The following is a 19,770-nucleotide window of genomic DNA, read 5'->3' on the forward strand; positions in this document are numbered from 1 at the left end:
AACATAGTGATATGTTCCAGAACATCTCTTAACACCATCTCTTCATATTAACATCTCTTAAGAGATTGTCATCTCTTAACAATCGACCATAGTTTACTCAAGTGACATAGTTTACCTCAAGTGACAAGAAAAATAGAGTGTTTTAACCCCAAATTAGTATCCCAGATGTAAATGACAACAGCAGTGCCTAGCTTGGGACAGCTGCCATTTCCTGAAACAGTTGGCTGTAGGCAGGGGGTCCGGGTCATGAGAAGCTTTGATATTATAACAATACTTGGGGGGTGGGGACATAGACATTACCCCACCCCAAAAAGATGAGGCAAAGAAAATCAATTATGTCCCCCTCAGTGACCTTCTAGAATTAAAGAGATTTCAAATTAAGATGGAACCATTACATTTTGCAGCTAAACTTCAAAACGAAAAATTACTGGCACTAATGTTTTCCATATTCCCTATAAATCGGTCTCTACCTAGAATATCGTCACACCCTTGATGACCAACAAAAACCTAAAAGTAAGCTTTGCGCAGTGGCAGTATCATAGCCAATGAGGTTTATCCAAGGTGCAATTATTGCTAATTGAAAACCTAAAAGTAATGTCTCAATAATATATCTCTATTTCATTTTTTTCACCTATTTGGTGCTTACCGAAAGGCTTATCAGAAGTCCTGACACATGTCAATTATGCCTCAACTGATAATAAATTCAGTGAGCATAAGAAAAAAAAATCCTAGACACAAACCAGACTCCATAGTCTTGCCCTCACCTTGGAAAATACAAAAATGATTTTCCTTCTATTTCCTTCTGAGACCTTGTTCAGGGTGCCTAGGTATCAGCCCCATCAAAAAGAAACTTGCTGGTACACTCTCCAGTTTCTACTGCTTGTCCGATGGCATAATACTATACGCATATACGTAAAAGAGTCTCTGAGAACTTACAAATATAATATGGAGAAAGAAATTCTGACACTTGTTTTATATCTCACAGAAGAAAATTAAATTTGCAGATTTCCCCCCCAAAGTGGACAGGAGATATAGCTCATTAAGTATCCCTCTTATTCTTTTCCCTTTACAACTAGAAGAAAGAAAGATTATATAGCTGCCGTAGTGTATCGCTATTTGGGAATCTCTCCCCTCACCACACACATTTGGGATGTAGTAGGAATCTTATATGTGAACTAAAAGAAGTCAAGATCATGCCTCAAAGAATACCAAGGTAACACATTTTCTGGTTCTACATTACATATTTGGGAAAAGGATATATACTTCATCTTATAAGACTTTGGAAGAGTGATTTTATTTATTTTAGCTTCAATTGCTTCATCCATAAAATCAGCCTCATAGGGGTGCCTGGATGGCTCAGTCGGTGAAGCAGTGGACTCTTTGATTTCCGTTCAGGTTATGATCTCAGAATCGTGAAATCAAGGCTTGTTCAGGTTCTGCCCTGAGCGTGGAGCCTACTTAAGATCCTCTCTCTCTCTGTTGTTCCCTCTGTGCCCCTCCCCCGACCTGCACAGAGCTCTTTCTCCCCCCCCCCAAAAAAAAAAAAGAAACCATCTAACACTAGCCTCCCTGGACAGTTGTGATGGCTACTATTATTTATGCAAAACTCCAAGCATCTATTAAGTATCATTTCCCTCCCTGTGCTCTTCAAGTTCAGGTTGATACTCAGGTGGGAAGCAAGGCTCAGGGTCCCCACATGCCCACTTACGGGAAGGAGCTACAGTTTATGTGTGCACAGCACTCATCAGTGTGCGTCTTTGGCAGTTTTTTTCCCACCAACCTACTCCCATCACTTACCTTTAGAGTATAGAGAATTTCATGATCCCCAAGGTCCCATGGCAGGGATACAGGGTAGGGAGCCTCTACAGAACCAAGAGATCATACAGATCACAGCTTCCTGGAGTAGTGATTTGCTTGGTGGTGAATAGTTTAATGCACTGTTTTTATATTAATGCAAATAATAAAGGAAAACCAGAAGGACATTATGTGCTAGTGGGAGACTGCTTCCAACTTTTCCCAGATACCCAGGATTTGAGTCCACTTGTCTCTGCGTTTAAGATTTTGGATGGATTTGAGAAGCAGTCAGAATGGAATACCCAAAAAAGCTGTGAGCAAAGTAATGTACCATAGAGAATCGACTCTGATAACCTACACTCAGTCTGAACTGCAACTCAGATATGGAAATCCATTTCTCTTTTTAAGACTTCCTGACATTCAAGGAAATCCCTTGAAACTTACAGAAATATGGGGCACCTAGGTGGCTCAGTGGGTTAAGCATCTGCCTTTGGCTCAGGTCATGATCTCAGAGTCCTGAGCTGGAACCCCAGGACTGCTCAGCAGGGAGCCTACATCTCCGTCCCCCTCTGCCTGCCGCTCCCCCTGCCTGTGGTCACTCTCTCTCTCTCTCCCTCACAAATAAATAAAATATTAAAAAGAAAAAAAGAAACCTACAGAAATAACAAAACCAAGGAACATCTTACAAAAACAACTGACCTGAGTTTTCTAGAGTAGACCCAGATTAAAATGTTTGCACCTATTTCCCCCTCAAATATAATGGTGCTTGTTAGAGATGTACTTCCACTTTTTGGCTGGATGTCAGTTTCACAACTTTGGGCACTTTGTTTCTGTGAAAGATGGCTACAATCCTCAGTTAATACAGAATAGTACCCAGCTCTGTAAACAACAGTTTGCAACCAAAAGGTGATAAAGAGGTCTATGGACATAACCGCGATAAGCCTAAAGCCCTAGTTCTAACCTATCTTCTGTTCCAACCTGCCTGAGTGATAGGACATGGTGAAGAGTAACTTAGAAACCATGGCTTTATAAGAGGGCATATCAGGATGCAAGGAATGGGAGTAGAATTTATAGTTCTACAAAGTGTACAGAGGATGTTTACGGGGACCTGTTGCCTGGAGCAGCATTGAGTACATGGGTTTTGCAGTAAATTTACCAAAAGCTTTGAATTATAGTACACTAAAAGGGTTTACTTACTTCACAAAGGATTATTTCCTGATGTAAGCAGGCTCTACATTATGTGAGGGTCTTGGTTATACATTCAAAGTTTTTCTCTACATTCTTCCATGGGATGTTATTTTATTTTTATTTATTTATTTTTAAAGATAAATTAATTTATTTGACAGACAGAGATCACAAGTAGGCAGAGAGGCAGGCAGAGAGAGGAGGAAGCAGGCTCCCCTCTGAGCAGAGAGCCCAATGTGGGGCTCGATCCCAGGACCCTGAGACCATGACCTGAGCCGAAGGCAGAGGCTTTAACCCACTGAGCCACACAGGTGTCATTTTAAAAGAGAAAATGACAATGAGCGTAGATCAGGAAGATCCCATTAGAACAATTGTAAATTATTACATATTTATAACTCCTTGCTTATTTCTCTTGGGCATGAGAAAGCCTTCTCAGAAAAAAACAACTACTAATTAATCTATCTTTCCTTTGTCATCATATTACTATGTGTCCTGAAAGGAGTATGAGAATGTTTAAAAAGAAAACAAACATCAGTTTGTAAAAAAAAATTATAAATATCAAATCATGATCTTTGTGGTAGTTTAAGGTATATTTCTTCATTTCTGGGAATACACAGGCTTTCTGAGCTTAACAATAGCCACTTTAGGGGCAAAATATGGGAGAAAAGCTGTGTATCTTTTCAGCTCTGAAGAGTTTTTGACAAGGGCTCTAGGTATATCCCAAAGTCACTGAAATTGATGTCAGTCAAATGATGAAATTAGTATCTTGCAAAATGTATGGTATCCAGAGATCAGGTATTAGCACAGGTGTTAGCCAGAGCAACTACAGTTTCTCAAAGGAGGGGGGCGGTTTAATCACCCATAAACCAAGGCATGAAGTCCTTTTTCTCATGTATAAGAACAGAGCTAACATTTGGAGAAAACGTTTCCTAAAGCCTGTGAGGCCAGGATATCAAAGAACTGTGCGCTCTCGTTTGCGTGAGTTTTTCTGACAACCATGAAGAAAGTGTCCTCTTTCTTTTCTTTTTCTTTTTTTTTCATAAAGATGTTAGACTCAACATATGGGATAAACCAATGGAGCAGAATGTTAAACTTCCTGTAATATCTCGGCATCTCTCAGGATTGCGGTGAGAACCCATGACATGTGGATGGCTGGGGAGTTGTGTGGTTTTCCCAGCTCCATCATTACCAAGTGTGCAACCCACATGAAAGCCACATTTAGTAGTTCTCCATATTTTAAGAGGAAATGGTGACTCATGCCTGAGAGGCAGGATGAAGAGAAAGGTCTCCTAAGGCATCTTTAGTCATATTCTTTTCTGCTCTGCACTTATACTGTGAACAAGTTTCATTTCATAACAAACCAGAGACTAAGTCTAAATTAGTATCCACACAATCCTGAAGACTTGAAGGCTTCTACGGTGGCCGTAGTTGTCCGCCTGGTTGTGGATCAAAAAGCAATGGAGACACCCTCATGCCACTGAAAACAGATTGTCTTCTCGAACTCCAGTTGTTCGTGTAATTTTAACAACCATGTGCTTGTTTTCTGTTTTCTGGCAATCTAGATCTGCTCTTTATTTCTTTTTTAGTCTCAATAGAAATTAAGTGGTTTTGGCCATCAACATTCCTGCCTGTCTCCTTTCAGTCTCCTGTGAAGAGGACCAGATGGGATAAGGCCTTTTATACTTCTGACACATTCATCGGAATTGAAATAATGATCTGCAAATTTCCCCTGCAGACCTAGGCCTGCCCCATGGGAGCATGGCATGCTGGGCTACTATCTTACTCTCCAATGAGGGGTGCAGCATCTAAGATTGACTCGAACAGAATAATTGCAGAGACAGAGGGTTAGTTAGGAGGAGAATTTCAGAGTGTATGAATGAAGATTTATCCTTGCATTGGAGCTGACTTGTTTTTCATCAGAATACTATCAGAATCTTAAAAAAAAAAAAAAAAAAGACGAGGGGAGGGAGAGTGGTAAATGACAATTCAACACAACCCGTCTGAGCCATCAATTGAGAACGTCACTTTGAATTCATGAATTCTTTACTTGTCCACTGAACAAAAATAATGAGGAAAGGCTTTTCCATCAGGGAAAATGCTACTTCAAAATACAATGGGCTGTCTTGTGAAATTTCAAGCCAGAATTCACAGTGGCCTTGGTGAAACTCCAGTGGCCCCCTAAGATAGTAGGGTCTGGTCTCCAGAATGGCAATGGAATCAACAAGCACGTGCCAAGATTCAAGGACCTTCTGAGACCCCTGGTGGGAAAGAGCTGCTCTATCATTCTGACAGATGGAACGGTGGGCCTTGGACTGAGGAGAGAGCTCAGATAGCTCTCTCGTGACTAAAGAGCCTTATCCAAGAGAGTAAAAACCAAGCTTTTCCAGACCAGTCAGTAGCTCAGTCCCTGCAACTCAAGTGTGTCACTATTACTTGCTTCTTTGAAACAACTAAGCCACAGTGGTAAAAGTGTCACAGTGGATACTCCACTCTAGCTCTACTGGGGTCATACAACGATCTCCAGCAACTTGAGAATGTTCCGGATACATTATCGATAGGAAGGAAACAAGTAACTGTGCCCAGTGGACTTAATAGTGAGAGAAAAAACTTAAAACACTGTGTCAGGAAATGTCCTTTAAAAAGAATACACTTAAATTTATATTTCAAATGTCCTTGGGGCACCTGGGCAGCTCAGTCAGCTAAATGTCCAACTCTTTGTTTCAGCTCAGGTCCTGATCTCATGGTTGGTGAGATCAAGCCCCTCCCTGGGGCTCCATGCTCAGTGGCACGTCAGCCTGAAGATTCTTTCCTCTGCCCCTCCCCCCAACATGTGTGTGTGCATGCTCTCTCTCAAATAAATAAATCTTTTAAAAATATATTTATGGTCGCCTGGGTGGCTCAGTGGGTTGAAGCCTCTGCCTTCGGCTCAGGTCATGATCTCAGGGTCCTGGGATCGAGGCCCGCATCGGGCTCTCTGCTCAGCAGGGAGCCTGCTTCCTCCTCTCTCTCTCTGCCTGCCTCTCTGCCTACTTGTGGTCTCTGTCTGTCAAATAAATAGCTTTAAAAATAAAGATTTTTTAAAAAAATCTTTGAAAAAAATATAGTTATAATATCCTTTTATAAAGGACAATTAAAACTTTGGTTTGATTCTGAACCATGAGAATATTCATTTCTATGACAATTTTCTTAATTTTTATAAAGTTTATTAGTCATAAATTTGTATCTATTTACAAATTTATGGAATTTCCCTTTCCATTCAGATAGATTTCCTAATTTTGAAATCACAGAGTCATGAAGCTATTGACATGAAGAAAAACTGCCAACGCAAAGGGTAAGACAGTGTGTCATGGGCACCTGGGTGGTTCAGGGGGTTAAGCCTCTGCCTTCAGCTCAGGTCATGATCTCATGGTCCTGGGATCGAGACCCACATTGGGCTCTCTGCTCAGCAGGGAGCCTGCTTCACCCTCTCCCTCTGCCTGCCTGTCTGCCTACTTGTGATCTCTGTCTGTCACATAAATAAATAAAATCGTAAAAAAAAAAAAAAAAGACAGTGTGTCACAATGGGATTTCATAGGGTTAAAAAACATCCTGCCCCTACTATGAAATGACCTCCTTTTCCTTTCTTATTCCATGATCTTAGGGGATCTGTGGTTAAAGGCAGGTTGACTGTCACCTGTATGACAGACAACTTCCTCGAAGACCTGAATCACCATAGGAACCATTAAATTTGATCTGAATCCTTGAACCTTTATGAAAAAAATTGTCATAGTTATATCCTTTCCTCTGTCTCCATTCCACTGTACCCATATAATGTGGGGGTGTCTGGAGCCAGAGAGTAAAGCCTAATTCCCAAGGGTCTCTACAGTTCATCCAATTCTCTGGACTGCCCTAAACTCAAGCCACGACTTGAGCACTAATTAGCATTCTTAAATTTCTGGATAGTTCAGGTCCCAGGGTGGAGACCAGGCCAACCCTGCATCCCAGGCTGAATGTGAAAAGCTTGTGGAATGCCAAAGTACCAGCTAGCTCTAACATGAAAGAGTCAGTTATTCACCGATGAGACCAGCCATCCAAGATGGTTGTAGGAAAATCCTTTCCATTGTGTAAAAGGCATCACTTGTTCTAGACATTTTAGTCATTGTCTATTAAGCCAATTCCTGCCTGACGGACAAGAATCCTTAGATGTGAGCTCCCGCAGCGTAGTCATCATTCCAGGGCCCTAGGGCACAACTTACTGCTCTGGAATAGCGCATTGCTAAGTAGTCTGTGGGGTTTAAGTTGTCACATTCCTTATGGAGTCAAGGTTACTATAATCGTCACTACGGCAGCTCTGGAAAGGGTAACAGGGTGGAGGGGAATTTCACACATGCCATGTGTCGCTTACTCATCCTGTGAAGTCTGGCTTGGACTTGCTGCTGTTGGGAAGAGGAGGAGAAGGATCTGGAGGCTGCACACACGGGGACCCCAGATCCCGAAAGGCTGGATTCTGAGCTATAATTGCGCACTGTGACTCACGTGGCCAGCCGGATTCTATGGCATTAGCATTTTGGCACTCAGCTGTCACCTCCACACTGGGCAGAGTGAGAATTTGGTGCATCAATCCAAAAGATACTGAAAGTGTTTGCAAAGGGAAGCCAAGTCAGATCGTTTCTTCCAACCCCAATGACTTACCTCACCATTTACTAAGTAGGCAGAAGAAAAATTAGATTTTTTTTTCTTATCTTAGAACAAATTGTTTCTGGTTAGTTAAGGCTCAAATACAAGGTGGTAAGAGAAATGAAAATAATATCAATACTGGAACTGTTATTGGATACATGATGAGTGTAAGTTTATGGAACATAATTTCTCTATTTGGTTTAGCTTGCGTTTTCTATTGTCATAAAATACCTCATCTCCGTTGCCACTCCTGCTAACTGAAGACTCACAGTGAGTCATTCTCTTCTCCTGGGGATCCTCATTAAACAAAAAGTTTTGCCAAGCTTTCCTCTCCCTAGTTTTTATGTGATAGATAAGCTTCTTTCTCCAAATTAAATATCACAAATAAGATTATTCAAACGCAAAGGCCCCTGGAGATGCTAAATCATTTTGCCCTCTTCCTGTCCTACCCTGCTGCCCCCTCCCTACCAAACTTCTCTGGTTTTGAATTACAAACTAGAGGAAAAGATACATGGCAGTTTAACTTGATTAATATAAAACTGAGCAGAGGCCCACATCTCATTCTCTGCAGAACGCCTTGCTTTCTACCTCATTGAATAAATGTATGCTATTATCTCAATCTTGCTTCAGGCTTTACCAGTGAAATTGCTCTCAATAGAACTGCCAATGCCCTTTCATTTGCTTTAACCAACTAGTATTCTCCATCATTTTTTAAAACCAGATTTATAAAGGTATAATTTATAATACAGTAAAATTCACCCCTTTTAGGTGTATGGGTATATGGGTGTTGAAAAATGCATGCAATCATGTAACTCCCACCATATCAAGATATACGAAATTTCCATCCATCCAGAAAGGATCCTTGTCCCTTTATAATCATGTCCTCCCCCAACTCCAGCCCCTGGCTACCCTTGATCTGCTTTTGGTCCCTATAGTTTTGCCTTTCCAGAATGTCCTATTAGTGGAAACGTGCAATCTGCAGCCTTTTGTGTCTGTCTGCTTTCACCAGGAAAACCTATTTCATATTTGTCCCTGTTCTTGGATACGTCAATAATTTTTCCTTTTTATTGTTGAGTTACATTCTCTTGTATGAATGTACCATTCTCCAGCTAATATATATTTGTGATGTTTTCATATTTTAGTGATTATGAAGAAAGTACCTATAAACATTTACGTTCAGGTTTTTCTGTGGACACGTTTTTTCATTTCTCTTAGATAAATACCAGGGAGTGGGAAACAACCAAACCGCTTTCCAAAGGCCCTTTTGCTTTCCTACTAGAAATGAATGGCAGTTACTGTTCCTCTATATCTTTGTCAGCATTTGCTATTGTCAGTTTTTTTTAAAATTTTAGCCATTTTAATAGATGTCATCGTATCTCATTGTGATATTAGTTTGCATTTCCCTAACAACTAATAATATTAAGCATTTTATCATGTTCTTATTTGCCATCTGTATCTTTTTTCTTTGGTGAAGTATCTGTTTAAAGCTTTTGTCTATTTTTTAAAATGAGTTGTTTTATTATTGAGCTGTGAAAACTTTTTATATATTCTGCATATGAATCTAACTTTGGATATACATTTTGCAAATATTTTTTCCCAGTATGTAGTTTCCTTTTCATTATCACACAATGTGTAGATTTTTGTTTTGTGTCTTCCATTTAGCATTAGTTTTCAAGGCTCATTCATGTATCAGTAATTCACTCCCTTTTATACTGACTGATATTTTAAAGTACAGATGTACAATATTTTGTTTATACACTCATTATTCAATGGATATTTGGCTTATTTCCACCTTTGGCTACTATAAATAATGCTGCTATGAGCATTTGTGTGCAAGTTTTGTTTGAACACCTGTTTTCAGTTCTTTTGAGTATATATCTAGGAGCGGAAATGCTGGGTCACATAGCAATACTATGTTTAATTTATTGAAGAATCACCAAACTGTTCTCTTTGGCTTCACCATTTTACATCCCACCAGCAATGTATAATATTCTGATTTCTCTACATCCTTGCCAATATTTGTCATTTGTCTTTTTATTATCTTCTTCTTATTATTATTATTATTACCATCCTATTAAGTATGAAGGGTTACCTCATTGTGGTTTTATTTTACATTTCCCTGAAGTGTACTGAAGATTTTGAGCATCTTTACATAGGCTTGTTGACCATTTGTATATCTTCATTGGAGATATGTCTTTTCAAGTCTTTTGCCCATTTTCACCTGAGTTCTTTGTTTTTATTTTTTTTTTGTTTTGTTTTGTTTTACATTTACAGTTTTAAGTTTTATGACCCATTTCGGGCTAATATGGTTCAAGATATTTGTCAAGGTTCATTTTGACACATTCAATGCCAGGCCATTTGTTTAAAAGACTCTCTTTTTTCCATTGAATTCCCTTGCTTGAATAGGATTGTTGATGGCATAGGATGTTCTTGGCCTTTATTCTCTTCTACTAATCAATGTGTCTCTCCTTTAGGAATGTGTTATGTCGTATACTCTTGGAGTGTCCATTCTTGAACACTATAGCTTCATAGTAAGTCTTGAAATCAGACAGTGTGACTCTTCCAACTGTTCTTCTTATCCCAAATTGTGTGAGCTCTTCTACTTACTTTGATTTTCCATATAAATTTAGAATAATTTATCAATATCTAAAAATACCTTGTCGAGATGAGATTTTGATTGAAATGGAATTTGATTGGGATTGATTACATTGAATCTAACGATCTACTTGGGGAAAACTGACATCTTAACACAATTAAATTTTCTCATCCGTGATCATAACATATGTCTTTATTCATCTAGAGCTTCCTTATTTTCTTTCACTAATAATTTACAGTTATCAGCATACAAATCTTACATGTAGCTTCTTAGATTTATTCCTAAGTATTTTGTGGTTTTGGTGCCATTGTGAATGTTGTTATTTATTAATTTTAGTTTCCATCATTTATTGTTAATATGTAGAATTATGATTGACTTTTTATGTTTACTTTATATCCTGTAATCTTTACAAATTCATTTATTAGTTCTGGTAGCTTTCTCACACATTCTTTGAGATCTTCCACATAGCCAGTGTCATCTGTGTGAGTAGAGACAATTTTAGCTCTTCTTCTCCTACCTGTATAACAGCTATTTCTTTTTCTTGCCTTACTTCTCTGGTTAGGATCACCAATACAATAATGAATAACAGTAGTGAGAGTGGACATTTTTTCTGTTTCTAATCTCAGTCTCGTTTTAAGTGCTTTTTTACTTTCCCAAATTCTCTTGACTTCTATAATTCCACACCTCCCACATTCCCTTTGGCTCTTCTTCTTTTATTTCTTTTGTAGGGGACTTTTCTTGCAGTTACTCTTAGAGGTTCCACACAGTCTGCTTAACCAGATGCTCTGTGCTTTTCACACATACTCCCTGTGTTACCCTATATACTCTTGGAGTATCCAGTGTAACCTATGCACAGATGACTCCTAATTCCACATTCAATACCAGACCTTTCCTAACAGACTCCCCATCCAGTTGCATGCCAGTTATATGTCCCAGAGGCATGTTAGATTTAATATTTTTAATATTTATCCTATCATTCCTAACCTCTACATTTGCCTTGACAAATGAGTTGGTTTCTGTAGTGATATTTTTTAAAACACAAATCTGATTGTGTTATTTTTTGGCTTAAACTTTCTAATGTCTTATTCCAAACTCTTCACAATGGCTTATAAGACCCTTATTACAATGACTTCTAAGTTCCTACATAATCTGAGTCCTAATAACTCTCAGCTTTCATTTCCTATCATTTCCCTTTTTGTGAACCAGGCTCTAGTCACATGGGCCTCCATTCTCCTCCTTGAGACAACCAACTTTGTTGTTACCTTATTTAAGAAATGAATTTTTGCATGACTAGTGTTTTTTGGCCATTTAGGCCATGCAAGGCTCAAATGTGGTCTCCTTAGTAAAGTTTTCCTCTATTTAATCTAAGTTAGCCACTCCACTATTTACACACTGTCTTTCATTTGCTCCTCTTTTATTTTCTTCCTAAGAGTTCCTTCCATCTGCAATCACATTGCTTAGTTATTGGTTTCTTGTACTCTTTTATTTCTCCCTCTAGAAATTAAGCTCCAGGAGGGCAGAAGCAATGATCATTTCTATAACAGTAACTGTATCCATACCAATGCCTGGATATAGAGATGTTCATTAAATGATGAACGCTGAGTGGATGAATAGATACATTTTCTAATTCATATCTACCTGATTACATAAACCAGAAACCTGGGTACCATCTGATTTCATCAGTTTGTTCAGGAAAACAGATATTTTAAGCAGGAAAGGATTTAATACAGAGAATTAGGAAATTCCAGAATAAATTTTAGGCATGAAAGAAGCAAAGGTCAGAAAAGCTGCTGCTAGTCTTGAGAAAAAGAAAATACAGACATTTTGAGGAACCTCCACCAAAAATCCCAGCAATCCGATAGCACCCAAATTGGCGAACCTCAAGAGATTACCCTGACAGTAGTAGCAAAACCACATTCTGCTGCCTGCTAAAACCCATGCTCCTACTTACTGTTGCTGGAATAATAATAGACTTTCCTAATTTCTCTTTTCTAAATCTTTCTTGCGTACGTATTGTGGGAAGAACCTAACATGAAAAGCTGCTGGCCAGTATGTCCCAAGGCTCTGACATCTTCGATATAGTGGAAGAGTATAGAAGAAAAGAACAGCATTGAAACATCAACAACCACCCGGCCCAGGAACTTACCCTCCTCCAATACATGAGCAAGTGCTCTAGATTTTACAGCCGCATTTCCCTTACATACCTTAAATGTCTTGCCTCCACGAATCCCTCCCCTCTTTGCTTCCATTTAGGGTCTTACTATCTTTTGCAACAACCTAGCTGATGCCCCTTTCTTCAAAGCCTTGTTTTCTTAAAATTATCTATCTAAAGTATAACTCTGACTGTGTTATTCCTCATTCAATTCAAGGGCCTTTAATGCTTTACATCACCTACAAGGTAAATTCAAGTTCCATAGCAGGGGAAGAAAGGCCTGGCCATTTGACCTCCTCTATTCTTCCATAACGCTGTGCACACCACACATTTCCTCACTGCTCTTTCTTCATCTCATCCCTTTTGTTCGGTGTGCTTCCCGCCCTCCTCTACCTAATTCTCACTTATTCCCTAAGACATAGCTCAGGTGTCTCCTGCCCCTCAAAGACTTGCTCCATCTTCTCTCTCCTCTTTCCCAGACCCTCTACTAACACCCACACCGTCTGAGTTAGGACCATCTCCTTAGTGCTTCTATTCATATGATAAGAGTTTATGGATTTGTCTCCCCAGCAAGAGAGTTATCATCTTCAGAAATCAGATTCTGGGGGCACCTGGGTGGCTCAGTGGGTTAAAGCCTTTGCGTTTGGCTCAGGTCATGATCTCAGGGTCCTGGGATCGAGCACCACATCGGGCTCTCTGCTCAGCGGGGAGCCTGCTTCCCCCCCCGCCCCGCCTGCCTCTCTGCCTACTTGTGATCTCTCTCTCTGTTAAAAAATAAATAAAATATTAAAAAAAAAAAGAAATCCGATTCTGCCACCTTGTCTTGGTATGAAGTGCCTGACAAGACAAAGCATACAGCAAACTTTGATGAACGGTTGAATGAATAAATAGATGCACACACAAGTACTACCTGTATTTGGTCCCTTTATTATTTTTAAAGACTGTGCATATGAAAAGTGAGAATTTTGGAGAAACAACATGGAACTGTACCTAAAATGGGGCCAGCACCTCCTACTTCTCAGAGACCACTTCTGATTTCTGTTCTAAGAGTAACACATTTTCTTTCCTTCTGCCTGGTTGGATTTGATGGAAAAAGAAGATTGGAATGGAATTAAAAGGGTTTTTGTACCACTCAGATAGCTTACAGACATGCTTAGAGGAAATTAATAGCAGGGGCCAGGGATCAGATGTGCAGATACTAGCCTTGCTATTCTTTTGAATCAAGCACTTGGCCACACAAAAGAGATGCTTGCAAAAGAACCACATCAGAATCCAACCAGATTCAATCTCGCATGAATGAGAGATATTTTTGGTCTACAAATAAGTAGGTACTTAATAATTTGGCATTCTCTTTGACCCATTCATGTGAAGTTGCCTGCTATTCTCAGGGAATTTCTGTACTACAGGAAGATTTTGCTTTCATCTGTTTACCCAAACAATATGCTTAAAATGAACAAGCGTGTCTGCCCAGAAAACACCCTGACTCTACCAACAGGATAAACAGCACAGAACTCCCTATTGGTCTTCACAGCTAGTGATCTACACCTGTGCTCCCAGGCTGCCTGCAGTCATGTTCACACTTAGAGACAAGTACTGGTGTGAAATCCTGCTTGGAGCTCTGCTGCTCTAAGTTGCTCCCAGCTGCTTTTCCCCACGTTTTCCATTGCTTCCATGGGAAATGACTCATGGCGAGTACCAGTTTCTCCTACCTAGTAAACACAGTACGCGATGCTTTCTTCCTCCCCTCCTCTTGCTGCTGCCCTCTTAATTCTCTTCTCATGCCGGTGCTCTCTGCTTTTATAACTCCGCACCTCTGAGGGCCCTTCTTTGGTCAAGACAAGCATCCAGTGCTGCTAGGTAATAACTCAAGATTTCTTGTTTTACCTCCCCAGATCCAAAGCACGCAACATTTTAATGAGAACAAACTGCCTTTATTTTATGGGGCTAAGGCTTATAATTTGCATTTTAGAGTTATTTATTGAACAAGACTCAGAAGACAATGCCATCAAAAAACAATTCCAGACGGCACTATAAACAAATTACAAGCGCAAGAAGGACCGTAATGCATGAGATGTCCCATTCCTCTTCCTAGGTTCACCCCCATGCACCTTCCCTAGGGTACAAACAGTGCACTATAGCTTTTTTTTTTTTTTTTTTTGAAATGGTGACTGCAGGATACATGGATGTTGAAAATATCACCAAAAAGATCCCTTGCAGCCCTTCTGCCCAACTCCTGGGGTCTGTGTCAGAGTTCTAGAATTGCATTAAGAGCATGCATCTTGGGTAAAATCATCTGATTTTTCCAGATCTGCTACAGTTCTCATCTAGAGACTCATTTGGAAATTCTTAGAACCTTATTCATCTTGTATATGTCCTCTTTCTCTGCCTGGAGCCAGTGACAAAGATTAAACCAGAGGGCTGTATCTGAGTTATCCTGGACATTTGCCATTTGAATTTCTCTTCTGATTCAGTTCTTTTCTGAAAAGTTCCTTTTTTCACAGTGAAGCATGAATCCCATTCTTACTGAGTCTCTCCAAAGACAGATTACACAATATAAGAAGTACTCTAAGAACTCTTCTCTTTATTTCTGCAAAAAACCGTTCAAATAGAAGAGGTTAGGTGACTTCTCTACACGGTACCACAAAAGAATCCAGAATTATCCTTCCTTTTCTGAAAGCTGTGCTTTTTTTTTTTTTTTTAAATAAAAGAAGGTATGTCTTTTGGGGATAGTCTGTATAGTTGTAATTTAGGTAATATTTGTCTTTAGATCCTTTTCATATTTACAATTTTTTATTTTAACACTTTTATGATGATTAACTGCACAGAGATTTATAGGCTTTTCAAAAGAAATATCTCAACATGTCTCAAAGAGTTGTTTGTAAAGAACGATCTGACTGCAGGAATGTTAACAATTCTATTAGGGGTTATGATCATAAGTCTAAAGGAGAATACCACCTCAACTTAATTAGAATGAAAACCATTTGAGCAAAGTCACGAGCATATATCTTCTTTCAACCTAGTTGCATTTAATTAAGGATAGTATGAGAACTTGTCCTACACTTGGCTTTTCTTCTGAAGTTTTTGAAATGCTTAAGGGGGAAAAAAGGTATTTATTGCAAGAACTTTGAAACGAATAGCTTCCTGTTTCTAAAATGTAGAGAACACTAGAGCCTAAAAGTCAACAATTTCAAAAACATTTTTCAGGTTGAGATTCCTTGGCTCACCTGCTGTTCCTGGCCCGGAAGTAAATGGTTTTGTGACTTCTAGGAAATGATCTGGCCATTATCTGTGTTTAGACCTGCCTTTCACTGGACACAAAGAGCGGATGAACTCTGTTTTATGTGAAATTCAAACATCCATGTAAATTCAACCATTTCCAGATATCAAACTAACTTAGATTCACATTAATTTTAAGTTTTGCATATATTTATATTAGTTCTAATATACCTATATTAGGTTCTAATATATCTATATTAGTTTTAATATACCTACATATCAGAAAAAAGTTCAATATTGATTTCTATAGAACCATGAAAAATGTGAGACCCTATGTTTAGGCAGAGATATGATATGAATAATGTAAGATCTCTCTTTTTTTTTAAGATCTCTTTTTTGAAAAAACTTGTGGATAAAAGAGACTCATGACTAAATATCCATTTGTAAAAGGCAGTAAATAGTTTTGATTCTAAGTGTTGTGTGATCATAACCACCATATAGTTTTAGAAGTAGAAAAAGCTAAGCCATTTTTATAAACTGAGTACATGGGAGTCAAGAGATCTTAAGTGGCTATCCTTAGACCACAGAGACAGATTTTGGCAAAGAAAGTATCTTTTGAAAACTCCAGCAACTTGTATGCTTTCTTATTTAGCTCAGTCCTTTTAGGTATTAAAATTCAAAATAAGATTTGTTGTATGAGTAACTTGGAATAAAAGAAGCTTGGAAGAATCCATGAAACAAGATGGGATAGGGAGGGAGACAAACCATAAGTGACTCTTAATCTCACGAAACAAACTGTGGGTTGCTGGGGGGAGGGGGGTTGGGAGAAGGGGGGAAGGTTATGGACATTGGGGAGGGTATGTGCTTTTGGGTAAATTGGAAGGGGAGATGAACCATGAGAGACTATGGACTCTGAAAAACAGTCTGAGGGGTTTGAAGTGGTGGGGGGGTGGGAGGTTGGGGTACCAGGTGGTGGGTATTATAGAGGGCACAGCTTGCATGGAGCACTGGGTGTGGTGAAAAAATAATGAATACTGTTTTTCTGAAAATAAATAAATTGGAAAAAAAACACAAAAAAAACAAACAAACAAAACAAAACAAAAAAAAAGTTATTAAAAAAAAAATGTATCAAAAAAAAAAAAAAAAAAAGAAGCTTGGTTCTTCTTACCAAAGGCACTATAGTGTCATTATAGTGAACAGTCCCCGGGTTTGAATCAAGGCTACTAGTTGTGTGACCTTGGCAAGTTATGTAAGTCTCTGAGGCTCAAGGACCTGGTCTGTAGAATGGGGATAAATTTTATGCCCACCTCATAGATTCATTGTAAAGATTAAATGAGTGACTTCCATAAAGCAGTTAGTGATGGGCACAGAGGAAGCACTTAATAAATATTGTTTATTATTATAGTTATTTAAATTGTTTTAATAAATTTATGAGACAATTTTATAATATAGTTATCGTCACAATCTCTAATTTTTTTTTTTTTTTGAGTATACTACCTGGCCTCTTCTTTAAGCTGCCTTTTACCTGCCCTGATCAGGACCCTGGCAGTGTAGCTGTGCTTCAAAGCAGAAAATAAAGCAGGTGTAGAAAGAGATGCAGAGAACTTGAAAATGGTGATGTGTACCGAGCCTCATCACTGGGGTGGTTTCACTGGATCTCTATGGACTGTGACACGTGAATTTCCCAATACTTTAGGAAAGTACTCCATGATGATGCTCTTTAGCATATGAGACTGATTCATGATTAGAATTCCAGTAGGTTTTTGTAGCTCTTAGCCTCAAGCTTTTTATCGGCAACATGCCGGAGACCTAGTTATTGTTTATTCTTGGCTAGAACCCCCAGAATTAAACTCTCTTCAAAGTTTTATTTATTCATTTGAGAGAAAGGGAGAGAGAGCCTGTGCAGGCAGTGGGGAGGGGCAGAGGGAGAAGGGATACCCTGAGATCATGACCCGAGCCAAAGGCATTTAACTGAGTGAGCCACCCAGGTGTCCCCCCAGAATTAATCTTGACTGTCATAATGAGAAACTTCAACTCTGGATATGTCAAAAGGCTTCATATTTTCCTTTGAGTCTATCATAGATGGTTTATGAAAATTCTTCAAGGCTGAGTTGAGTCTCTTCAGAAATTCCTCATCTTGTGAAACTAAGTCTCTCACCTTCAAAGGGAGTTTTCAAAAAATTGAAAGCTTAACTCTCATGGTTTCTGGGTAGAGGAGAACTGACAAAAGTGTTTTTCTATTACTTAATACCCATCAGCTATATACTGCTGCTGCTACAAAAAAAAAGTTTCAAAACTGGCAAAATCACAACACAATTTAAATTTAAATTCCCTCCATCCTCACTTTTTTGAGCAATGCTCATATAAATTCTCATTTGAGTTTTTATTTATGTAAGCAAATTCTAATGTTCTGTCGATAAATTCTTTTTCCATTGTAGTCTAGATTCCTCAGGGGGAAATGGGAACTGTTCACCTGAATGTAAGATGATATGAATTCTTCCTTTTTCTACTAAACAAATCAATATAACATTGAACTCCATGACAATTGCAATATTGTTTTATTTTCTTTAACCAAGCAACATTCTTCCATAATCACGTACATGCTTTATTCCATCCCACCTTTTTCCAGTAAAATTATTAAATTATTTTTACAGGTACTTTTTGATATATTTCATGGACTTTTAATGTTAGGCTGCATTATAACTTACAAACATCTTTACTTTGAGAATATGTTTTGAAAAACAATAGTACAGGTCCTAGCAGAAAATTATTATTTTTAGTGTGTTCAAATCAAATCAAATATAGACTGATATTCTGTAATATCCATAATTAAGTCATTTTGGTGTTAAAATGCATAAGGCCCAAACTTAGAGTTCTTTTAGGTAGAAACATTTATATTCACGATTTTGGGAAAATAAAGAGAAGTTCTCAGTAGCATATATCTGGTAGAGAAATATATACATATATCCTTGAACCCACTGTACCTGATTTGAGAATTGTGTGTGTATTTTTTCTTCATTTCATGAATCTAAACTTTTCAAGAGCAAGGGGACATATTTTATTCCTAAACACATGGTAGTAACATACACTACCATACACTAATTAGTGTCTCAGATGTGCATTTATTTTATACCTTATGTTTAGTTATGGAACATGTATTATAAAAACACATTAGTGATTTCATTTTCATCTGGATATCTATTAACTAGCATTTCTAATGTCATAATTTATATTGGTGTCATCCCTTGATAAATTCTAGAACTATCTGTTGTGCACACATTACATTCTAGGAATTGCACTACCCACTCCTGGAGCTTTCAGTCCAACAAGGAAGTCAGACATTATTCATGAGATGCAAAAACATCAGGAGTCTTTTGAATCAAAATTTAAGAATAATTGGGACGCCTGGGTGGCTCAGTTGGTTAAGCAGCTGCCTTCGGCTCAGGTCATGATCCCAGCGTCCTGGGATCGAGTCCCGCATCAGGCTCCTTGCACGGCAGGGAGCCTGCTTCTCCCTCTGCCTCTGCCTGCCATTCTGTCTGCCTGTGCTCACTCTCCCTCTCTCTCTCTGATAAATAGATGAAATCTTAAAAAAAAAAAAATTTTAAGAATAATTATTTCCATCACAATTATAGGGTAGAATTTTATTACATTTTAGCTCTTTTATTAATTGCAATAAAGATTAGTGGAGAATTAGCTTTAAATATTAATTGAAAATTAAATACTAAAATTAAGAGTAATTGAATTAATGGCATGTGTAGATCCTTACAAAAGCCTACAATGCTATAATTCTCCTTTTACATATGGAAAAACATTAAGATGATATTCCATAGTCATAAAGTTATAAACCTTGATAATCCTTCTGTATTTCATATGTAGTAATAATCTATTACTGAAAAAAGTGTGTTTAAGGCATATATTAATTATATGGCTTAGTAATGCTAATTGCATAGCTTCTTACATTTGATAGAATTTAATTAGGCAAACTTAAAAGCACAGAAGCTACAGTTTTACAAGATAATAATCCCAGGAGCCATGTACATGATGTCATTTAATTAATTTGAATGGCCAGGTTCTGGAATGTTTAAGCTTTGTTTGGCATTCAGGAACAAAGGGAACCGTGACCTCCCCATGAAAAGAATGCTGTGGATAAGCTGACCAGTTACTTATC

General features: G+C 38.3%; 1 protein-coding gene and 1 pseudogene across 1 annotated transcript in view; both read left to right on the plus strand.

The window, feature by feature from the left end:
- SORBS2 (sorbin and SH3 domain containing 2) overlaps positions 1-19,770 on the plus strand; it is a 344,555-nt gene that overhangs the window by 93,392 nt on the left and 231,393 nt on the right. The gene's annotated exons all lie outside the window — the stretch shown is intronic.
- On the plus strand, positions 517-641 carry LOC122890652 (annotated as a pseudogene).

This window comes from Neovison vison, chromosome 11 (assembly GCF_020171115.1).
Source record: "Neovison vison isolate M4711 chromosome 11, ASM_NN_V1, whole genome shotgun sequence".
Lineage (NCBI taxonomy): Eukaryota > Metazoa > Chordata > Mammalia > Carnivora > Mustelidae > Neogale > Neogale vison.